Genomic DNA, 10264 nt, shown 5'->3' with positions numbered 1-10264 from the left:
ACGACCGAATGAATTCTGAGTTGACATTGTTACGCTTCGTTTAAGCTACTTAGCTGTCAGTTCTTGGCTGACCTCACGTCGCGTACAAGTTAACTTTTTACCGAGAAGACATTTAATGCTTACGTAGAAACACTAACGTTCGAAATTAATTCACTGAAGTTAAAAGGTCTGCAATGCTCGAATTCTATAAACGTTCCTAGTCAAATTCTGCAGTGTTCTAGTTAATAAGTGTTAATCACAATTATTGCTTCCGGGACTTATAGTACACTAAGTGTAATTTACTAACAATATAAAATATATATCATTGATTCTTATACTCGAGAATTTTCAACAAATTTGCAGAGCAGGCAGAACTTGCGTAATACACATTTAAGAATATAAGTTACATATATTGAGCTGAAACAAACGTAGATATTAAAATAAATTTACAACAGTAAATTCGTTACAATATACGTTTAACATCAATGCCTTTCTATTTTTCAGTTTGTTTGTATTTTAGTTACCAAACTTAATAGCAAACTAAATGTTCATTACGGTAAATTAATTAATAATTTGGTCTAAGTGAGAGTTTGTAAAAGATTTGTAAAAGAAAAAAATTCTTACTTGTTGCCCGGCATGTCCAGGTGGGTTAAGGCGTTTAACTTGTAATCCGACGGTCGCGGGTTTGAATCCTGGTTGCACCAAACATGCTCGTGCTTTCAGCCGTGGGGGCGTTATAATGTTACGGTCAATCCCACTATTCGTTGGTAAAAGAGTAGCTCAAAAGTTAGCGGTGGGTGGTGATGACTAACTGCCTGCCCTCTAGTCTTATACTGCTAAATTTGGGACGGCTAGCGCAGATAGCCCTTGAGTAGCTTCGCGCGAAATTCAAAATAACAAGTTACCTTACATGGTAGGAAAAAAGAATATTCGTTTTGAAATCTGTGTAGTTGACTTATGGAAAATCCGTTATTGAAACCAAAACAACTTCTATACAGTTTAAATGTGCAGACCATTTTAATTTTTAATTGTCAGTTCGTTAAACACTACACATGTGATTATTAAAAGAACTATTTTCATACTCTAGTATACGCCCCTAACGTGAACAAATAGACTAATCCAACAATCTGAGGCAGAAAAGTGACGTTACTGCACGTGATCCTATTAACATCACTTGGTCTTGTAGTGGTTTATTTGTTGCGCTACACATTTCAGAGAAGCGTTAAGTTACGCGACGTGGATTTTGTGTAGTCCGGCTGTGTTCTGAAATACTGTGTGGTAACCATACAGAGATAGGAAAAGATACTTAGTTAAATAAAAATAATGAAACTATTGTTATTCCAGTAGAACGAGTATAAGTGTTGGCAAGATTATTTATCCGTACTCAGATACAAATATATCGTATGAATAAAAGTGTTTGCACTACAGTCCACATCCAGATACTGCACGTAAAGGCTGTGACCCGTTGCTAGTGTGTATCAAAACAGAAACAACTTAAGTAGTTATTCGCACTGTCACTGGTAAGATACACACTTTAAAACTGGAAGGATATACGAAATAGTAGGTAAGATTTTCTCTGCAGTTTGTGCAACTAATTTAATATTAATTCTTGTAGCAGAAACTTGCTTGTTATTGTATGCGTTTTTCAGTTTTTACAACTAAACCCCTGAAAATTATTGTGTATCCCAATAATTTGTATAAGATCGTTCTATATGTACAGGATTGCCCGTAAGTCCTTACCCATCCATATATCTTATGTATCCAGTGTATCTGTGTGCTGTCCCTCATTCTCGCTGCATAATATTATGCGACGCCATGTTCTGTGAGACATTTTCCTCAATATGGGCTTACATCGGCCATATTTCTCTGAAAAAAAAAACAAGTGTATAATACATGCGTAATTGAATATAACATAATAAGATATGGATGGGTAGTGACTTACAGGCTACTCTGTAGAAAACTAGCTTGGAGGATGACGTAGCTGAAAAGTTATGATATTGTTGTAAGCTATATTTTCAATGTTATATAATCTAATTGTTTGCCAGAAGAAGTTGCATACTGTGATGATGATGCAATAGATAGAAAGTTCATGACTACTAAGAATCGAAGAACTTAGGGTAATGTGCATAAACAAAAGTACATAATAAACAGGAAAGCCACTGAAGCAGTGAATCAATGAGAAGTTACTGAGTATTCAGGAGAGCAAGTGAGTGATTCGGTTGAAATGAATTATCTGTTCAATCAGGTGCTCGATCGACTAGCAAGAGAATCCTATAATATTTGTATGTGTGCATTGAGCATATTATAAGTTTTATAATTTATTCTCAAGAATTGTTTGTCAATTTACACCTAAACCTAAAATTTGTTTCAAAGACAACTAGCCTGTAGTAAACATTATTGAAGGAATAAATTAATTTGTTATTGCTCTTACTGGACATGGTATTACTTTTACACACACGTAAAAATCCGTCAAATAGTAGAATTTTATAACATTGATGTCATAAATGAAATCACATTGATTGATTCAAAGTATAACTCTGAGTAAACTTCAGTCTGATAACATGGTGAAGATACAAGATCGAAACTTTAATAGAAATGATGAAACATTTAAAAAGGTTGAAAATTAAGCAAGAATAAGATGGAAAATGAATATAGAAACCCAACCTAAAACAGCATTTACCACAAAATATGGAATACATCTTATTTGGTCTACACACATTATTACTAATGCCGTGCCATCTGTTATGGCAGGACTTTTCTGGATTAATTCAGTCATGTCACTACCAAATCCAGTTTCGGACGTAAGCTGACCAATTCAGCAACAACGCTCTTTAGAGAAACTAATGGGCTATGATAGCAAGGTACCATGGGAGACGCATCAGGCTTAGGTTGAAATCATTTTGAGAGTGAGCAAAAACTATTAATATTGTAATAGATTAATGTAAAAGAAACAATTTTAACGGCATTAAATAATCAATCAGATGAGAGTCATGATAATTATCAACTGCTATAAAAGTTACATTATCTCGCAAGATTGTAGTGACACAACAGAAGGAAGTATTCCGAGCAAAGTTCCAGAGCATGATACAAAGAAAAAACATCTTAGTTAAACTTCTGGAAGACTTGGGAAGGCTTGCCCTATTATATTTTATGGATGCTCCACTTGAAATGAAGGAATCGTTGGCACGTGACCAATTTATAAGTGCTGTAACTAAAGAAGGTAGATAACTGGTTGGGAGTAAAGGTATATATATATATATATATATATATAATAACTTTTCAGTTGATGATATAAAGTTGCAGATAAACAACTAAAGGCATGATCTAGAAGTTTTTGTGATCATCAGATCAAATGGTTTTGAAATACAACTCCACCTGATGATAGTATAGAAGAACTAAAGGTATTAAGAAACTATTCGCAGTGAAAATAGAAAATAAAACACAAGACAATAGAACTAACTAGACATCAGAAAACGGGAATTTACTGGACATATGGGGCAGAGCTTAGCAAAGAATATCCATCTGCTCCAAAGGAGATAAGAAGTTATATATTTAAAGAAACAAGTCTTCGAGTCAGTAGGTTTATTGATTGAAAGCATTGCAGCTTGATTTAGTAATGAAAGATATGATCTTGCCTTCAGCAGCGATGAAAGAAGATGACTTGGTGCATAAAGCAAGTGGACGTAAATTCACACAAGTTCTTTATCGGTTATACGTAGTAAAACGTTTGTTTATTTTGTTCACAACGTTTCACTAGGATTACACCTCATCATCAAGAACTTAGGTTAACATTTTGAACAAAATAAACAAACGTTTTAGTATGCAGAAATATTTGTGATTTTCAAAGAACATAATTTTTTCTAATATTTCATCCAAGTGGGCATAAAGTTCGAGCTGTAGGAAAGATGAAAGTTACTCTTATTGTTGGAAACTTTTCTACATCTCATAATGCCTGGGTAATTGGTAATAAGAGTGCACACTGGGAACTGATTTTATGAGAACAAATGGATGCAAGGCTAGGATAGCTCCAGATAGCTTCATAGTCTATGGCATAAAATTCCTGTCACTATATGGTAATTATTACACATTATGATGAACTTTCAGTAATAGCAAGAAGACTACTCATTGTACTTTAAAGAAGTAAAATATCTATAACATGACTTTTTAGGAATAAATTTACATCTAGTGATTTGGCTGTAGAAAAATAAAAAACTCCAGTGTATCCTGAGAAGTTGAAATGGTTGTAAGAACTTTCACGGAAAGTTCTAAAGAAAAATCATCACTTGGGCAATGAACTATAAAATTCGAATCTGGTATCACTAGAACATTGTAAAATGTGAAAATTTACAAGTAGAATTTCTATATCAAAGAATATCAGAAGCGGTCATCTTTGCGATCAGATGTAGTATATCTAATGCCAAATCTTAACATAAAACAGCTTACTACTTCATTTGCAAAAACTGTATAAGTATAGCTGTGGTGGTATTAAAGGTGATAAATGCCATAGGTCACATGATTTGCTCATGGAATATCAAAGTACTTTCTTTAGTGTACCTTATTACTTAAACAAAACTAATAAAATATTTAATAAAATTAATACTGGAGATGTAGCCCAAATACATCTTAGCCAAATGACTACCACTTGAAAAGCAAGCTGAGGCATTCAAAGAGGTAGAAGTCATTAAGGAACAAGGATTAATAGAACTAAGAGGATAGATTAACAAGGTTCTACTAGAAGGTGAACAAAGTCGTAAAGGAGGGTGCATACCTATTACAAAGGATTTAATTATTTTAAATGTTCTATCTGGATCAAAATGGTCTGTGGCATTGTATCATAAGATTGAAAGTTGGCAAATCCAAGTTTATGAAGTAAGTAGAGATAATAGAATTTCTACTGCAGAAAATTGATTGTAATAATTTGTTTTTTATTTGTACTATATAAAGCATCTCGTATATTTTGATGACTGATGGAAATTATACTTTTCTATTTGGATAACATAATTGCAAATTGTGAGGCTTTTGGTAATGCTTATGTTGGTATAATAAAAGTTTTGAGTATGCTGAATAAATATAATCTAATGCTTATTTCCAAGAAGTGTCAACAAGTGAACTTCCTGGGATACATAGGCAGTAAAGAAGGAGTGTTGTCTGCAGATCTATCTCATGTGGAAGTGTTTTAGAATTTGCTTAAATTAAGGATCTTGAATGAGGTAAACGGATTTTTGGACTACCTTTTCTATCATCATTTTGTAAATTCATTCTTTCACAATTCAGATAACAAGATCGCTATAGGAACTTTAGGGTATAACTTTAATATTCTTCATATTCATGGGTGGACATTTGATACTATTGATGTATTGTACCAAAGATCACATACCAATGAGAAATGGAAATGCTCTGTAAAGAGGGTGTGTGTTTTTCTTATAGCAAAGCCACAAAGGGCTATCTGCTCAGCCCACAGAGGGGAATCGAACCCCTGATTTTAGCGTTGTAAATCCGGAGACATACCGCTGTACTAGCGGGGGGGCCTCTGTAAAGAGGGAAACACAGTAAAGAAAAATAATAATCCTCAAGTAAAACTGAGTACAATCTAAGATGTTACGCTTAGAACCAATGGTGAAAAACTGATGTGGGCTAACTTTTAACTGAAAGATGCTCAGGCAGATATGAATTTGAAACAAATTACTTAGTGGTTTAAAAACAGAAGGGAAAAATAGTCCCTTCATGCAGTCCAAAGATGTACTGAACACAATGGAATTTCATTATACCTAAAATAGGGTTTGTTATGTCAAAAATAGGGAGATACCAGTGTACAGTCTACATTCCAAAACTCTCTATCATTTCTACAATCTTTCAACAGCTGGATACTCATGTGTTAAAAAGACATTGAAGACAGTTAGAGAATGCTTCTGTCAGTTTATGTATCAGAAATATCTAGAAAACTGATATATAATGTTAAGTATACCATGAGCTATAAGGTCCATGAAAGAAACAGCATGACCAACTACAGTAGTATTGTGTTGGAGCACTAGTTAAGAGAGTTTCTGGCGCTTTTGATCTATGTTACAGAGTCATAGTGTGAATGAATACATCAACTGACCAGAAACGTGTGCTATTTCTAAACAGGATAAAGAAATTATAGCAAGAGAATTCATTAATCAATGAATATTTTCAAACTTTTGAATGTCTATGCAATTCCAATCGATTCAGGGAAAGAATTTTGAATCAGCTTTGTTTGTGGAAATGTGTCAGATTTTTGGAATATAAATAACCAATAAAACAGCCCCTAACATATCTTCTGATGGCACTGGGGAGAGATACAACTTTACACCGTTAACTCAATTAGCCATTTACGTGGATGAACATCAGAAAACATGGGATCAAGATTTCCCATTACTACTTATGAGTTACTAACTAAACATAGATCAGGCTACATGCAACCCACACTATCATTACTGATGTCTGATAAAAAATTTCAAGTGCCATTGAACCTTCTGTATTTATATCCTGTTGATATTCACGCAGCAGTCTTTCATAGAATATTCACAGGGACTAAGGAACATCATCAAGGTCATACATCACTTTACCTAGGAAAGATTTTAATCATCAAATGATAAGATGAAAAATGTATGTGATATTAATAATAGTAGAACTGGATTATATTGAGGTGAAATGGGATAGTTGTACAATTCCCATGAAAAGAAGGGATTAACTCCAAAGTTAAGAAGATGTTTGAAAGGCCCATATCTTGTACTGAAAAAAGTTGTGGGTTACAAAATTTAAAAGGACAAACACTCCAAACCAAAAGTCATCAAACGTAATATTCTTTGGCTGCATATCAGTGAGAGAAGAACAAACTGGGTAATTTCAAAAAATAACTTTCCAACTAAAAATCAACCAGCAGAAGAGCCCAGTTTTTGTAGAAACCACTTCAGGAGTATTCCGCAGAGGATTAACTCGATTTCCTACCTAAAGAGAATTTCTTCAGTAAGCAATAATAAGGAAAAATAAGAGAATAGAAGATTTAGTGTTTTATTTGTGTATTAGAACTATTCAATGGACTTCACAACCCAGAAAGGGGAGGAATGTTGTGAGATATCTTTTAACGGTATAACTGTTTGCTTGAGGGAATTACTAACCATGACGATGACAATGCAATATCTGAAGTTCAGGAACGTTAAGAATCGAGAAGCTAGGTGTAATATATATAAACAAGGATACCTTATAAATAACGGAAATCGAATCAGTGAATCAATCAGCGAGTGATTCGTTTCAATGTTAGAAGTAAAATGTTTCACATCTGTTCAGTTACTTGATCGATTAGCTAGGATATTTTGTACTTACGAGCTAGGCATGGCATTAGTCTCAAACGTTCAAACATAGTTTGTGAACTTAAGCATAAGCCTTATGTCAAATCACTGTAGCCTATAGAAAATGTCACAGATGAAATAAATTAATATGATATAGTTACTGTTATGGATACTTTTTGGCATTGTTTTTACCAGATAGCCCAGAAAAAATTGCTCAACGATAGAGTACATTACTCAATATCTTTCTACAACGTTGATTTTCTATGACTAAAAACACAATTCACAAACTTAGATAATCTCCAGGATACGCTGCTAACATAAGGAAAATATCTTAACCCTCAAATTACCAATTTGCATATATATATACTGTTCACTACCTCTGGGATCACATATTGCAACATATTGAATAATTATGTTTTTACTTTTTAGAAGACCCACTGTAAAGAACTAAAAAAAGCAACAAGTAAAATATAAAAGCTACACCAGCAATGAATAGTGCGGTTAACTGAAATATTCACTGTATATTTTTTTTCTGACCCTGTAACCAACAAAATCATAGATCCACAAGCAACTTGGTACATATCTAGTTTACGAAATAGCTTTCAAAAGCCAATGTGGTCCACATGAACCCTTACATATAATTCTATGGTTAGGCTAATCGGTTAGGCTGTAGCGTTGATAAGAGTTTTACAGCAATGAATAAATATTTTCTGTAACATTCTTATCAATGTCAAAAGTGTAGCTACTAGTTACATAAACCTAACTAATAGTTCAATCAATAACTCACGTGAGTTTTTACGTATGCGTACTCAAACATTTTGATAAAAAAGTAAGCTATTAGAGTTAAATAATTTTGCACGTGTGGTTTATATTTAGACCGAGTTTTAAACTTAAAGCACCAAATTTGAAAAAAAAATCCATAAAAGTTAAGTATAACTTTCTATCAAATAATGTTTCCGTACTTTCGGTCTTAGGTAAAAATAAAAGGAAAAAAACTGAGTAAATACTGAAGATTTTATATCTCGCAAATTGTCTTGAAATTTGGAAATGAACTAAGAGTTCGGTAGGGTATATTAACTCCTACTATAATGTTACTTTGGATTTCCACAGTCAGAGCTAAAGAAGGTGGAAGATTGATAAATTATCATTTCTTTTAAAAACACAGTATAACCTGCAGGTTCTTTTGGCTACACCACACACTAATGTGTGTCTTGATTATTCTATGTAGCTTTGTTCAGTACAATATTATGGGATATTATCTCAGTTTTAATTATAAATATATATATCATTGGTTAAGTATTGCTTCCATATGTTCATACTGCTTCTTTGTAGAATGGTACATTTACAAAGTAACTTAATTATAAAAAATCAATTAATATATTCGTGAAAACAATAACACCAGTGCTTTATTTTGATATTTTAATTGACTGAGTGTCAGTAAATAATTTTGATCAGGTATACTTTATTTGAATATAATACAATTAACTTGCGAAGACATGATTTTTCAATCATTTTTCATGTAAGTTGGAACATTTTTCTTTATTTTACATTAAGCATAGCGGACTATAATATGAAGAATTATTTATTGTGAAAAACTTAAATGCCTCATAAAAGTTTTTCACAACCAGATGGATGCAGGGGACACGTTTTTTGTCGATCGCTAGAATTAAGGTTTGAGTGAACATTTTAAATATATTTTGCGTAAAAGTTGAACGTTTTAAAATGTAGAAAAAAATGTTTAAGCATTCACATTCACATGTTCAAAATGGCGTTAATCTTGAACATACTGGACATGGTGACCTTAAGAGTGTTGTGTTAGTAAAACACACTCATGTCGAAATTCGTCCTAGTCTATTAATGCTTTAAAAATGAAAGGATGACACGTGTAGCTAAAGTTTAAGCACTGTAGCACCACATCTGAACTTACCTAGTTTATAACTGCAGTCACAGCTCAGGAAAGTCGTCTTTTGTGAGGTGAGATTAACAAACGCCTGATTTTTGAATTTTGTAAGTTGCATGGTTTTACTTAGTTTGGCGGCCCGGCATGGCCTAGCGCGTAAGGCGTGCGACTCGTAATCCGAGGGTCGCGGGTTCGCGCCCGCGTCGCGCTAAACATGCTCGCCCTCCCAGCCGTGGGGGTGTATAATGTGACGGTCAATCCCACTATTCGTTGGTAAAGAGTAGCCCAAGAGTTGGCGGTGGGTGGTGATGACTAGCTGCCTTCCCTCTAGTCTTACACTGCTAAATTAGGGACGGCTAGCACAGATAGCCCTCGAGTAGCTTTGTGCGAAATTTCCAAACAAACAAACAAACTTAGTTTGGTAAGTTGTTGAAAACAGTCATAAAGTTGTATGATTAATGTTTTTATTGGTTATTTTGTAATGTATTGCTTAGCAGTGGTAAGAACCTAGCTCGTATCTTGAATTTGAGTCGAGAACGAACATTTCTAATTGAAGATGATTTAAAACATATATAAAAATATTTGTGTCATGTGTTGTTTTTCCTATGTTGGAATGACAGATCATTTTGCTTCGTGGATTAACCATGTAAGTGAATGACTTGTGGATAAAATTATCTGTACAACAATAAATTGGCATTAAAATACCGAAGGACTGTCAGTGCTGAAATATTTACTTATTAATAAATAATTTCTCTGACCTTTTAGGCTTTGTTTAAAACCTGTAACATTTGGTAACTTCATTCATTAATTGAAACGGAGAATTTAAAATACAAACGGAAGTCTGTGGGTCTTCTGTAAGAACTGAGGAATATAGTTTGTGTTCGAAGTATGAACCGTTAAGATCTCTCAGGGTTACTTAATGCATTTCCTGGCAGGCAGAAATGTTGAGTTTAGGGTTGGGAACAATTCACCCGCTGAGCTTTTAAAACTTATTTAGTGGCGCCGGATACAACAAATACTTTTTTTTTTGTTAATATTAGCGGAAAGACTGAATAAATCTTTCATGCAGTTTAAC

The 10264-nt window shown here is 33.7% G+C and overlaps 1 protein-coding gene across 3 annotated transcripts in view; it reads left to right on the top strand.

Moving 5' to 3' along the window:
• The first annotated feature begins 1186 nt into the window (after positions 1-1186).
• Positions 1187-10264, top strand: part of LOC143222942 (uncharacterized) — a 166661-nt gene continuing 157583 nt past the window's right edge. For all 3 annotated transcript variants that reach the window (XM_076450174.1, XM_076450173.1, XM_076450172.1), the window contains exon 1: positions 1187-1543. The gene's annotated coding sequence lies outside the window, so the exon portion shown is untranslated. The remainder of the gene's footprint in view (positions 1544-10264) is intronic.

This window comes from Tachypleus tridentatus, chromosome 8, assembly GCF_004210375.1.
Source record: "Tachypleus tridentatus isolate NWPU-2018 chromosome 8, ASM421037v1, whole genome shotgun sequence".
NCBI lineage: Eukaryota > Metazoa > Arthropoda > Merostomata > Xiphosura > Limulidae > Tachypleus > Tachypleus tridentatus.
Note: the sequence above shows the minus strand (reverse complement) of the source record. Positions and strands in the feature narration are given on the sequence as shown.